This window comes from Notechis scutatus, chromosome 1 (genome assembly GCF_049901735.1).
Source record: "Notechis scutatus isolate UNSWTSFEM ecotype Mainland chromosome 1, rNotScu1.2, whole genome shotgun sequence".
In the NCBI taxonomy this organism is placed as follows: domain Eukaryota; kingdom Metazoa; phylum Chordata; class Lepidosauria; order Squamata; family Elapidae; genus Notechis; species Notechis scutatus.
The window spans coordinates 333689384-333703375 of NC_142009.1; positions in this window are offsets into that span (position 1 = coordinate 333689384).

Sequence of the window (13992 nt, forward strand, 5' to 3'; positions counted from 1 at the left end):
GTTTTCTATTTGTCCTCCCATTCCCTGCCTGACGATGAGGGAGAGAAGAAAATCCATGTCGAGTAAAAGATCCTCTGAGGATGTTAAGAAATTTCTTAAAGCTAATTCGCAGCCCCTAGGAATAATAATAATAATAACAACAACAACAGCCAGGATGATCATAATCCTTAATTGCCGTTAAAGGAAAAATTAAAACAATCTATGCAAGTGTTGCTAACCTTTTTGGGCTTCTGTGCCAAAAATTGTGTGCACGCTTGCGCACGCTCACATGCCAGCATCCAGAAGGCAATGCACGGGCTCCCTGTGCACGTATGCGCAATCCCCCCCTGCCACCCCCTTACCTGCACTGTGCCTCACAGTTGTTTTTTGGCCGGTTTGAGGCCTTTTTCGGCCTCCCAGAGGCTTGAAATAAAGCCTCTGCAAGCTTTGCAGGCCGAATAATAGGCCCGTTTCGTCACTTCCAGTATTACAGGGTTGAAAAGGGCCTCAAACCAGCCGAAAAATCAGCTGTGAGGTGCACGCATGCGCAGTGAGGTCAGTTTGCTTGCGGCTCCCGTGCCAGCAGAAATGGCTCTGTGTGCCACCTGTGGCATGCGTGCCATAGGTTTGCCATCACGGATCTATGCGGTGGAAGTCTGAGGACACAGCTATGGAAGGTCATTCTCTGAGTACATTTTAAAGAGGGTTTAGGCCTCGTTTCTCCTTTCTTCCTTGGTGGCTTATTATGTGCAGGTAGTCCTCAACTTATGACCACAAAATTGAGACCAACATTTATGCTGCTAAGTGAGACATTTGCCAAGAGAGTTTTGCCCCCATTTTATGAATTTTCCTGCTGGAGTTGTTAAGTGAATCATTGCATCATTGTTAAGTTAGTACTCCTGGGCCAGATCTAAGCAACCCGCAGGCCGGATGCGTCCCCAGGGCATTGAGTTTGATACCCCTGCTCCAGACAGAGAACAACCCTAAAATCAGTTGAATCAATTAAAAACACAGTACGATAAAGGGGGAAAAAACCATTGGAGGGTTCAGTCCTGTTGGAGCTTGGAAGGTCTTTTGTTCATTCATTCTTTTTTATTTTTTTAAATTTTATATTCTGCCCTTATTATTTTGATAAACCATGCATCCACCCACCCACCCACCTATGGATGCATGTCTATCCATTCATCCATCCAACCAACCAACCACTCACCCAACCATCTGCATGCATCCAAGCATCCGTCCATGAGTCCACCCACCCACCTGTCATGCATGAATCTGTCCATGCACCCATCTCTGCATGCATGCATTCACCCATCCATCCCTCCTTCCATCCCTCCCTCCTTCCATCTCTGCATGCATGCATTCACCCATCCATCCCTCCTTCCATCCCTCCCTCCTTCCTTCCATCCATCCATCCATCTCTGCATACATGTACCCATCCATCCATCCCTCCTTCCTTCCATTCCTTCTTCCATCCCTCCTTCCTTCCTTCCTTCCTTCCTTCCTTCCATCCATCCATCTCTGCATGCATGCACCATCCATCCCTCCTTCCATCTCTCCTTCCCTCCATCCCTCCATCACTGCATGCATGTACCCATCCATCCATCCATCCCTCCTTCCATTCCTTCTTCCGTCCCTCCTTCCTTCCAACCATCCATCCATCTCTGCATGCATGCACCGATCCATCCCTCCTTCCATCACTGCATGCATGCATTCACCTATCCATCCATCCCTCCTTCCATCCCTCCTTCCTTCCTTCCATCCATCCATCCATCTCTGCATGCATGCACCTATCCATCCATCCCTCCTTCCATCCCTCCTTCCTTCCATCCATCCATCTCTGCATGCATGCATCCATCCATCCCTCCTTCCATCCCTCCTTCCATCTCTCCTTCCTTCCTTCCATCCATCCATCCATCTATCCATCCATCCATCCATCACTGCATGCATGCATTCACCTATCCATCCATCCCTCCTTCCATCCCTTCTTCCTTCCTTCCATCCATCTATCTCTGCATGCATGCATCTATCCATCCATCCCTCCTTCCATCCCTCCCTCCTTCCTTCCTTCCATCCATCCATCCATCACTGCATGCATGCACCTATCCATCCATCCCTCCTTCCATCTCTCCTTCCTCTCATCCATCCATCCATCCATCCATCACTGCATGCATGCATTCACCCATCCACCCACCCACCCATCCTTCCTTCCGTCCACCCATTTCTGCATGCATGCATGCACCCACCCATCCTTCCTTCCTTCCTTCCTTCCTTCCTTCCTTCCTTCCTTCCTTCCTTCCTTCCTTCCTTCCTTCCTTCCTTCCATCCATCCATCCATCCCTGCATGCATGCACCCATCCATCCCTCCTTCCATCTCTCCTTCCTCCCTTCCATCCATCCATCCATCACTGCATGCATGCATTCACCCATCCATCCATCCCTCCTTCCTTCCTTCCCTCCACCCACCCATCCATCCATCTCTGCATGCATGCACCCATCCATTCCTCCTTCCATCTCTCCTTCGTTACTTCCATCCTTCCATCCATCACTGCATACATGCATTCACCCATCCCTCCCTCCTTCCTTCCTTCCATCCATCCATCACTGCATGCATGCATTCACCTATCCATCCATCCCTTCTTCCATCCCTCCCTCCTTCCTTCCATCCATCCACCCATCTCTGCATGCATGCACCTATTCATCCCTCCCTCCTTCCATCCCTCCTTCCTTCCATCCATCCATCCACAACTGCATGCATGCACCTATCCATCCCTCCTTCCATCTCTCCTTCCATCCATGCATCCACCCATCACTTCATGAATGCATTCACCCATCCATCCATCCCTCCTTCCATCCCTCCTTCCTTCCATCCTTCCATCCATCCATCTCTGCATGCATACATGCACCCATCCATCCCTCCTTCTATCCTTCCATCGCTCTGTCCCTCCGTCCCTCTGCCCATGCCAAACAATTGACTCTGGCTGTGAACCATCCTAAAATTAATTAAACCAATGAAAAACTCAATACCAAAAGGGGGGAAAAAAAGGTTGGCAGCTCTGGCTGAATTCCCCCCCCCCCCCCCCCCCCGTCCTCCCAGCCCCCATCCGGCCTTTGTGGGGCCATATTCCGTCTATGACACAGGAACAAACCTCATCCAATTGATTCGCCCCGTCTCTCAGCGTGTGAACACATAAAAACACCATGATAGATCACCCTTCTGGCTCGAGGGGAAGATGGCCGTTTTGTCCAGCAAGCAATTTACTCAGAAATTGATTCTTCCACATGTCAGATCCATCCATTTGGGATATAAACGAGGCCGGAAGAGATGTTTGGGGAGGTTGACTGCAGCTTCAGTCTTCCAACCAAGAACAGGACTAAAAGGTTGCTACTCCGGAGTGGAATCGTCTAAGCCAGGGGTCTCCAACCTTGGCAACTTTAAGACTTGTGGACTTCAAATCCCAGAGTTCCTCAGTCAGCAAAACTCCAAGGTCCCTTCCAACTATTCTATTCTAATTATTCCATTCCATTCCATATTTTCTATTCTATTCTATTCTATTCTATTCTATTCTATTCTATTCTATTCTATTCTATTCTATTCTATTCCATTCCATATTTTCTATTCTATTCTATTCTATTCTATTCCATTCCATATTTTCTATTCTATTCTATTCTATTCTATTCTATTCTATTCTATTCTATTCTATTCTATTCTATTCTGTTCTGTTCTATTCTATTCTATATTCCATTCCATTCTATTAGTCTATTCCATTCCATTCCATTCCATTCCATTCTCTATCCCATTCCATTCTATTCTATTCTATATTCTATTCCATTCTATTATTTTCTATATTCTATTATTTTCTATATTCTATTCTATTCTATTCTATTCTATTCTATTCTATTCTATTCTATTCTATTCTATTCTATTCTATTCTATTCTATTCTATTCTATTCCATTCCATTCCATTCCATTCCATTCCATTCTATTATTTTCTATATTCTATTTTCTATATTCTATTATTTTCTATATTCTATTATTTTTCTATTCTATTTCTATTTCTATTCTGTTCTTTATTCTATTCCTCTCTCTTCTAATCTTTATCCCATCTATTCTATTCCTATTCCTATTCCTATTCCTATGCTATGCTATGCTTTTCTCTATATTCTATTCTTATTCTATTCTTTATTCTACTCTAACCCTCAAATATTGGAAGACTCCTTGGTCCTTCCTTTCATCAAACTAGACCTACCCAGTTCCTGCAACCGTTCTTCAAACGTTTCGGCCTCCAGCCCCCTCATCCTCTTGGTTGCTCTTCTCTGCACTCTTTCTACATGTCTTTTTTTCTCCTATCGTAGTGACTAGACTTGGACCCAGAATTCAAAGTGTGGCCTCACCAGAAGAGTATATAGAGCAAAACAATCACTTCTCATGAAGTTCAGCCGAGAGGAGCTTTGCAAAGCTCACCGTGAGAAATTAACTCTGCCAGCTGGCTGATCCCTAAAAGTGGCTTTAAAACTACCTTAGATTTAAAACAAATGAACAAAAAGTGGAATCAATTACTTAAACCTTCCGCAAACAGCCTCCCTCAGGGGGAAAGCAAATAACAGCTAACAGACCCGGCTACGTATTTCTTACAGGTGGTCCTCGACTTATGACCGCAATGGTAACCGCAATGTCCAAGGGTTAAGCAAAGCAGTTGGTAAGTTGGCCAAACCGTTTAAATGAACCACTGCAGTTGTTAAGTAAATCACATGGTTGTTAAGTGAATCTGACTTCCCCCCGTTGAAACTGGTTGTTGGAAGGTGGCTGGGAATCATCGCAAACAGGGATCACGTAACCCTGAGATGCTGCAACGGTCATAAATACAACAATTTTTTTTAAAAAAAAGAACCCAGGAGTTTAACCTTATTTACTTTTATTGTAAGCCAACTTACTGTAATTATTTTACATTCTTCAAGCTGACGATTAAAAAAATCCCAAAAAGAACGTAGGTGCAAAAGAGTGAAATGCTCAAAGCAAAGCAAAAGGTAAAGAAAAACAGAACATTGGTTGAAGATCAGAGTAAAACCCTGCAAATAAATACAGGTAGTCCTCGACTTACAAACAGTTCGTTTAGTGACTGAAGTGACAAGGGCACTGGAAAAAGTGACTGATGACCAGGGGTGGAATTCAAACCGGTGTAACAACTGGTTTGGCCAGTGCATGCAAGGCGCAACATTTACAACTCACCTCCTGCTGCAAGCCTGTGTGTAAAAAACAGCTGATGGGCGGCAATCGGCTATGCCACGCGAATCAGCTCAGCTGGGAAACCCGGAAATAAAGCACAGGCGTGTGAACCCAACAGCTGATTGTTGGAGTGAACCAGTTTGCTGACAGCTGATCTTCGGAGCAACCTGTTGTGGTTCGCCGGCAGCCTGGGCAGACGGCAGCGGAATCGGACAGTGGGGAAGAACGGGGACCAGTCTGGGAGTCTGGAGAGGACTCGGACGAGGGTCCTGCGTCCGATGCAGAGATGGGGCCAGGACCATCTGGGAGTGGGGTGCTCTGGAGTCTGGCAGCAGCAAGGCTGAGGAACAAGGGGAGCCTGTTGCCAGTGAGCGTGTGCGCAGAGCTGCCAGAAGGCAAAAGCAGCTGAGACAAAGGGACGACTCAGGAGTAAGGCAGGGAGGTGATTGCCCCTCCCCTAAGGTATAAAGGACAGGCAAAGGTGAAGAAACCTTTGCAGGAAGCAAAGTTGTTCGCTCTGTTCGGATTAATCCTTGAAGCTCTGTGTGGACTTCGTACTTCTGTTGGTTTTTTTTTTAAATTCATTTGGCACTCTAGTTGTTGGCAGCAATTCAAAGGAGGGAAAGGTGGGTGCTTATCTCGAGGGACTGTTTGGGACTCATTACCGGCTGGGAATGAAAATTCCCAGCATTGAAATAAAACAAGAGTTGTTTTAACTAAGCATGTACGTAATTACAGTCTCGGGAAGCCTTAGTCAGAACACAACCGGTTCGCCCGAACCGTGCTGAATCGGTAATATCCCACCCCTGCTTGTGACCATTTTTCACCCTTACGACCATCGCAGCATCCCCGTGGTCACACGATCAAAGTTCAGATGCTCAGCAACTGGTTCATACTTACAACCATTGCTGTGTCCCAGAGTCACATGATCCCCTTTTGTGACTTTCTGGCAAGCAAAGTCAAGGTGGAAACCAGGTTCACTTAACAACCGCAGTCATTCACTGAACAACTGGGACAAGACTGGTCGTAAAAATGGGACAAAGCTCACTTCCCAAACATCTTGCTTAACAACAGAAATTTTGGGCCCCATTGTGATTGTAAGTCTAGGACTACTGTGTATCCCGATTGTCAGGCACCCCCGTTTTTGATCACATGACCACGGGAAGGCTATGACGGTTGTAAGTTTGAGGACAAGTTGCAAGTCACTTTTTCTGGGTGCAATCGTAACCCCAACAGTTGTAAGTCAAGGACTATCTATATGGCACAGGATATTTACAGGTAGTCCTCAATGTGCGTCCACAATGGAGCCCCAAATTAATGTTGTTAAGTGAGACATTGATTGAGTTTTGCCCGATATTACAAACTTTATTGTTGTTAAGTGAATCCTCTTCCTCCTCCTTCCATCCTTCTCCTCCTCCCCTCCTCCTCCCCTCCTTCTGCTTTTCTTCCTCCCCTCCTCCTCCTCCTCCCCTTCTCCTTCTCCTCCCTCCCCTTCTCCTCCTTCTGTTCCTCCCCCCATCTTTCTTCACTTTTGCCTTCTCCTCCTTCTGCTTCTCTCTCCCACCCCCTCCTCCCTCCTTCTCCTTCTCCTCCCTTCCATCCTTCCCCTTCCCCTTCTTCTTTCCTCCTCCTCCTCCTCCTCCTCCTCCTCCCTTTCTTTTCACATATGCCAAATCTGTTGACAAAGTTCTTGGCTCAGAGGGGGAGAGCAAAGAATGCAGGGCAGGAGCCCCAAACTGATGTTGTTAAGTGAGACATTTGTGAAGCGAGTTTTGCCCCATTTTACAACCTTTCTTGTTGTTAAGTGAATCCCTGCAGTAGATAAGTTGGTAACCCGGTTGTTAAGTGAATCTGGCTTCCCCTTTGATTTTGCTTGTCGGAAGGTTGCAAAATGGGATCACATGGCCCCGGGACACTGTGACGGTCATAAATGCGAGTCACTTGATCACACGATCATGGGGTTGCTGCCAAGGTCATAAGGGTGAAAAATGGTCATAACTCCCCTTTTTCAGTGCCCTTGTAACTTTGAATGGCCACTAAACAAACTGTTGTAAGTCGAGGACTATCTGTATTTATTTGCAGGATTTTACTCTGATCTTCAACCAATCTTCTGTTTTTCTTTAACTTTTTCTTTGCTTTTATCATTTCGCTCTTTCGTACCTACATTCTTTATTTTATTTTTTATCGTCATCTTGAAGAATGTAAAATGATTTCAGTAAATTGCTTAGAATAAAGGAATTTTTCTTCAAACCAAAATTGGGGGAAAAAATACATTGCCACTGTATTTTTATAGCATAGAATATTTATTGATTTTACTCTGAGTTTTTTTTTAGTTTGTTTTACTTTTCTTTTAGTATTTCACTCTTTATACTTCACCCTAAATGAAGAAAAAAAAATCATTTCTTTATATTGGCTTGAAGAATATAAAGTGACTACAGTAAATGTTTAGAATAAAGGATTTTTTTTTCACCCAAAAGGAGGGGGAAAATAGAACTGAAGTATAGGAAGATAATTCAAAACGGTGTCCTAGGAACACCGAGTGTTAACTCATAAAACCTTCCTAGGCCTGTTTTAGTAGTTGCCATAAAAAAGGAGGAGGGGAGGAAGGAAATATGGAAGAGGAGTGCAGCAGTTTGGAAGCAAAAGTACATTCCAACTCTTCTCTTTCAAAGATTGTAACTAAACTACCAGAGCTTTTGCCCGGGAATATATTTAATTGGAGAACGTGAATGATGACACCCAGCCCGTGAACGTGCTCAATTGGAGAATCTGATTGATGACACACCCAGGGGGGAAACAGGGTCAGAGGGGACTGTAAATTACATATGCCGGAGTTGGCTTCGTACAGGGCAGTGCCAGTATGTCGCCTCTAATAAATCCTTTGAAGTTGGTTGAAGTTTGGCTCGAAAATCATGATTTAGTTAGGGCGATTGCTGGAATCCTGACACTGAGCTTTCTATCACTGGCTAAAGTCGCCGCTACCGTTGGTACAGGGTAGTCCTCGACTTACGAACGTAATGGAGTGCCAATTTTCTGTTGTTAGGTGACATTGTTGTTAAGTGAATTTTGCCCCGTTTTACGACTTTTCTTGGCCATGGTTGTTAAGTGAATCACCACAGTTAAGTTAGTAACCCGGTTGTGAAGTGAATCAGGCTTCCCCATTGGCTTTGCTTGTCAGAAGGTCGCAAAAGGGGATCATGTGATTCCAGGACACCGCAACCGTCATAAATGTGAGTCAGTTTGCCAAGTATCCAAATTTTGATCAAGTGCCATGGGGAAGTTGCAATGGTCATATTTGTGAAAAACGGTCATAAGTCACTTTTTTTTTGCATGAACTGTTGTAAGTCAAGGACTACCTGTACGGAAAATCCTCAACTTACAACAGTTCTATTCAGAGGTTTGCAGCTTAAATTCAGTGCCAGAAAAGTAAACACAGAAGACTGAGGCTTCATTTAACTTCTTTATAAACATATTAAGTAAATTTTACAATACCAGTTGTAGATTTTTCCAACTTGGTGCAAACGCAGACATGTTACAGATTCAGCAACTCAACTTCAGCAGACAAGCAAGCAAGTTAGTTTCTCTTTCACTTTAGAGATGAGCACAAAACAGAGATAAACCATGCCCAGATTCTATCTTTAAATTTCAGTTTCCAAACAGTCCTCATTGGCTGACTTAGTTGCTATGCCTATTCATTGGCTGACCTTGTTACCATGCTCTATTCCAGTTCATGAATATACTCTGACAAGTTCATTTAGTCACAGTTAGAAGTCACAACATCACTGAAAAAAGTGACTTATGACCATTTTTCACAAATACGACCATTGTAGCATCCCCATAGTCATCTGTTTTACATTTGGATGCTTGACAACTGACTTTCATTTATGAGGGTTGCAACGTCCTGGAGTCACTTTTGTGACCTTCTGCCAAGCAAAGTCAATGAGGAAATGTTGACTTCAATGTAGAGAAAAGGAAAGTCCTACACTTAGGCAAGAAAAACCAAAAGGACACATATAGACTGGGTGAAACCAGGCTCAATAGCAGGAACTGTGAGAGGGACCTTGGAGTCTTAGTGGACAACCAGCTAAATAGGAGCCAGCCGTGTGCAGCAGCAGCCAAAAAAGCCAATGCAATCCTAAATTGCATTAACAGAGGGATACAATCAAGATCAAGGGAGGTACTAATACCACTCTATAAAGCCTTAGTAAGACCGCACCTAGAGTACTGTACCCAGTTTTGATCACCACACTATAAAAAAGATGTTGAGACTCTAAAAAAAGTACAGAGAAGAGCAACCAGGATGGTTAGGGGACTGGAGAGTAAAACCATATGATGAACGGTTACAAGAACTGGGCCTGGCTAGTCTAGGGAAGAGAAGGACCAGGGGAGACATGATAGCAGTCTGCCAATATTTGAGGGGCTGCCACAGAGAAGAAGGGGTCAAGCTATTCTCCAAATCCCCTGAAGGCCAGACAAGGAATAATGGATGGAAACTGAACAAGGATTGATTTAACCTGGAAATAAGGAGAAACTTTCTGACAGGGAGAACAATCAACCCATGGAACAGAAGTTGCCTTCGGAAGTTGTGGGAGCTTCATCACTTGAGACTTTCAAGAAGAGATTGGACTCCCATCTGTCAAAAATGGTGTAGGGTCTCCGGCTTGGGCGGGGGTTGGACTAGATGACCTACAAGGTCCCTTCCAACTCTGATTATCTGTTATTTGAAACCAGTTTCACTTAACAACCATGTTACTAATTTAACAGCTGCTGTGATTCACTTTACAACCATGGCAAGAAAAGTCATAAAATGGGGAAAACTCACTTAACAAATTTCTCGCTCAGCAACAAAAATTTTAGGCTCAATTGTGGTTGTAAGTTGAGGACTACTTGTGTTAAATGCAACTTCCGGATGTTTTCAAGGATTGCCCCATGAAAAATGCATTGCAGTAGTCAAGACCCAGTGGAAGGAAAGCCCAGATAATCATTGCTTCACCTCACTGGCATCTGAAACAAGCTAAATCCCAGGAAGGGTTCCCCAATTCTGAAAGAATTGTCTCTAGCTACTTGTTGTAATTCTGCAATGATGTTCCTCGCTGTTGCAAATCCAGCGTGGAAGTCCAGCTGAGGTTACGAGGGCTCTCCCAAAAGGCCAACCAGCTGTTTTTAGAGAAAGTGTCTCTCCACCCAAAACAGTTTCAACCTCAATCCTTCGTCCACTTTCTATTTACTACCAGGAGTGCCAGCTCACTTAAGTTTAATGCTAGGAAGTTTTTGCTCATCCAACATACGATTGGTCTTCTTGGGCAACGAATAAGGAGACTAACCAATTCCTTGGAAGAGAATGGGGGTTGGCCTTGGGTGACATCTTCTGGCTTTGGCCCAGGGGTGGGATGCAAATATTTTTACTACCGGTTCTGTGGGCATGGCTAGGTGGGCATGGCCATGTGACTGGGTGGGCATGGCTTCTTTTATTTTGGGGTGCAGGACCTGCCCTGTGCTTGGTTTTTTTTTTTGGCCTCCTGGGCCTCAGGGAAGTGTCCTGGGGGGCATTTTTGCTCCCGTGAGGCTTCCCTGAGGCCCAGGGAGGCAAAAAATGGAGCATGGGGGGAGCCCCACACAGCACCCCCCACTTCCACCCCCCTCTTTTGCCTCCTGGGCCTCAGGGAATCCTCCTGGGCAAAGCAGTAAGACAGCGAGGGGGATCCCGGCACAGCTGATCATCGGAACAGCTGATCGTTAGAACAGCTGATCATTGGAACAGCTGATCGTTAGAACAGCTGATCATCTGAACAGCGGATCGTTAGAACAGCTGATCATCGGAACAGCGGATCGTTGGAACAGCTGATCATCTGAACAGCGATCGTTAGAACAGCTGATCATCTGAACAGCGGATCGTTAGAACAGCTGATCATCTGAACAGCGGATCGTTAGAACAGCTGATCATCGGAACATTTGATCGTCAGGAGGAAAAAAAATACATATTCAGCTGAACTGGTAGCTGTTGTTTTATTACTGGTTCGGCTGAAAGGTAGCATTTTTTTTTACTACCAGTTCACTTGAACCGGGCCGAACCGGTAGACTCCCACCACTGGTTTGGCGTCAGAAATTGACAATCTTGGTATTCCAAAATTCAGCTAGTGGCTGGAGGGGGAGGACCTGGTTGGAAATCTTCGATATTTCTCCTACCAAATACAGGATGATCACACATATGCCCAAGAACCAAAAGCAGTGAGTATGTCAACAGTACTACAACACTACAATAGCTCAATAAGAACTGAAATGAACCCAGAATGATCCTCCTTCCCCACCTGCTCCTCCCTCCCTCCCTTCTTTTTTCTTCTCCTCCTCGCCCTCCTCCTCCCAACTTTCTCCCTCTTCCTCCTATCCTTCTCCTCCTTCTCCTCCTCCCTTCCATCCTCTTCCTCCTCCTCCTCCTTCTATCCTTCTCCTCCTCCCACTCCTCCTCTTCTCCTCCTCCAATCCTTCTGCTTCTCTTTCTCCCATCTTTCTCCTACCTCCCCCCTTCTCCTTTTCCTCCTCTCCTCCTCCTCTTCCTCCCATCCTTCTCCTTCTTCTCCCTCCTATCCTCCTCTTCCTCCCAACCTTCTTCACCTTTACCTTCTCTTCCTCCTGCTCCTCCCTCCCATCCTCCTGCTCCCTCCTTCTCCTCCTCCTCCCTTCTATCCTTTCCCTTTCCTTTCCCCTTCTTCTTTCCTCCTCCTCCTCCTCCTTCCTTTTTTCCACATACAGCCAAATCTGTTGACGAAATTCTTGGCTCAGAGGGGAGGGCAAATAATTCAGGGCGGGAAGACCAGAAGTGGATTGAATTCTGGCCCCGAAATCCCTTCCGCTAAGCTGCTTTCTTTTCAACAGCTTCATTTAAGTATTCTTATCCGGGCCTCCAGTTATTGTCTCGGTCTTAAAAATCCTCGTCGTTCCTTTTTGCCGATCCTCTGGAGATTTTCCAGTGGATTCCAATCTATTTATCATCCACCCCGGCTGTATACAAATGCATGTTTTCCCTCTCTATGCTTCCTGTAATATAATCATTTCAAAAACCCTGAAAAATCCATCCAGGGAAATTTCACACACTCGCAGCTGCGGCGATGTATTATAAAGACGCCCCATTAATTATTGACTCGCTTATGGCTCTGATCCTTGAATCTTGACAGATAAAGAGATTTTAGTGGGTTTTTTTCTCCCCTTGACATTCCTTTTCGCTTTATATCTCTGAGGCAAAAGAGAGACAGAGAGAGAAGGAAAGAAAAAGAGAGAGAGAGAATTGTTCAACATGATTAGGGAATGCCAGGCATTTAGAGCTGGGTGGAAAGAGACGGTTTTCCAACGCAATCTCTCTTTTGGCTTTTGGGTGATTAAAAGTAAATTAGGAGAGAGAGAAGGGAAAAAAAAAAAAAAGGCTGCCGCCAAACACACCAGAAAGGAATTTTGGGTCCGCATCAAGTCTGCCTTTTCGGTATTCAGATGGTGTTGTTGGTCTGGCCGCATTGAAGCTTTCCTTCAATAATAATGATGTACAGTAGGCTGGGACTGCCTGAAATGTTTGCAACGGGGACCAGCAGAAAAATTTGCAATAATGAGCTGAGCGAGTTGGTCCTGAGCAGAGAGAGAAATCTGTCTATGTATCTACTGTATGTCTACGTCTACGTCTAAGTTTACGTCTGTCTATCTATCTATCTATCTATCTATCTATCTATCTATCTATCTATCTATCATCTATATCTCTGTATCTATCTCCGTATCTATATCTCTCTATTTCACTCTCTCTCTTCTAATTATCCCTCTCTCTATCTCCATATCTATCTTTCTATCTGTATCTTTATCTCTACCATATCTATCTATCTATCTATCTATCTATCTATCTATCTATCTATCTATCTATCTATCTATCTATCTATCTATCTATCTATCTATCTATCTATCTATCTATCTATCTATCTATCTATCATCTATCTATCCATCCATCCATCCATCCATCCATCCATCCATCCATCCATCCATCCACCCATTGTCTAACTATCATCTCTCTCTTTCCCATCTCTTTCTCTGTCTCTCTGTCTCACTAATCGCTCTCTCATCTATTTATCCACATCCATCCATCCATCCATCATCTGTCTGTCTGTCTGTTTGACTGTGTCTGTCTTTCTCTCTCCTTATCCATCCATCCATCCATCCATCCACCCATCCATCCATCTCTCTCTCTCTTGCTCATCTCTTTTTGTCTGTCTGCCTCTGTCTCTCTAATCTCTTTCTCTCAACTATCTATGCTCATCCCTCCATCCCTCCATCCTCCCATCCCTCATCTCTCTCTCTCTCTCCCCACTTTCCCCTCCTTCTGGAATCTTCTTTCTTTTTCACACCATGAATCTAAAGACCCAGCAATTAGGTAGTCCTCGACTTTCAACTGTTCACTTAATGACAGTTCAAAGTTACGGAAGTCTCCGGAAACATGATGAGCTGTACTTGCACTTATAACCATTGCACTAACCCCGCCCGAGTCGTGCTATCATCCTTCCTGGCACTTGGCCACCAGCTTGCGTTTACAACTAGTTGCAGTGCCCTGCGGCCAGGTGATTATTATTGGTTGCCCTCTCCCCTCTTTGGAAGAGCTTTATAGCTCCTGCTGCCTTAAGAAAGTTCAAAACATTCTCAAAGATCCATCTCATCCTGGGCACCCCTTTTTATTTGAACTATTACCATCTGGCAGACGGTGCAGGATAATAAAAACAAGGACAAATAGGCTGAAAAACAGCTTCTATCCCAGGGCA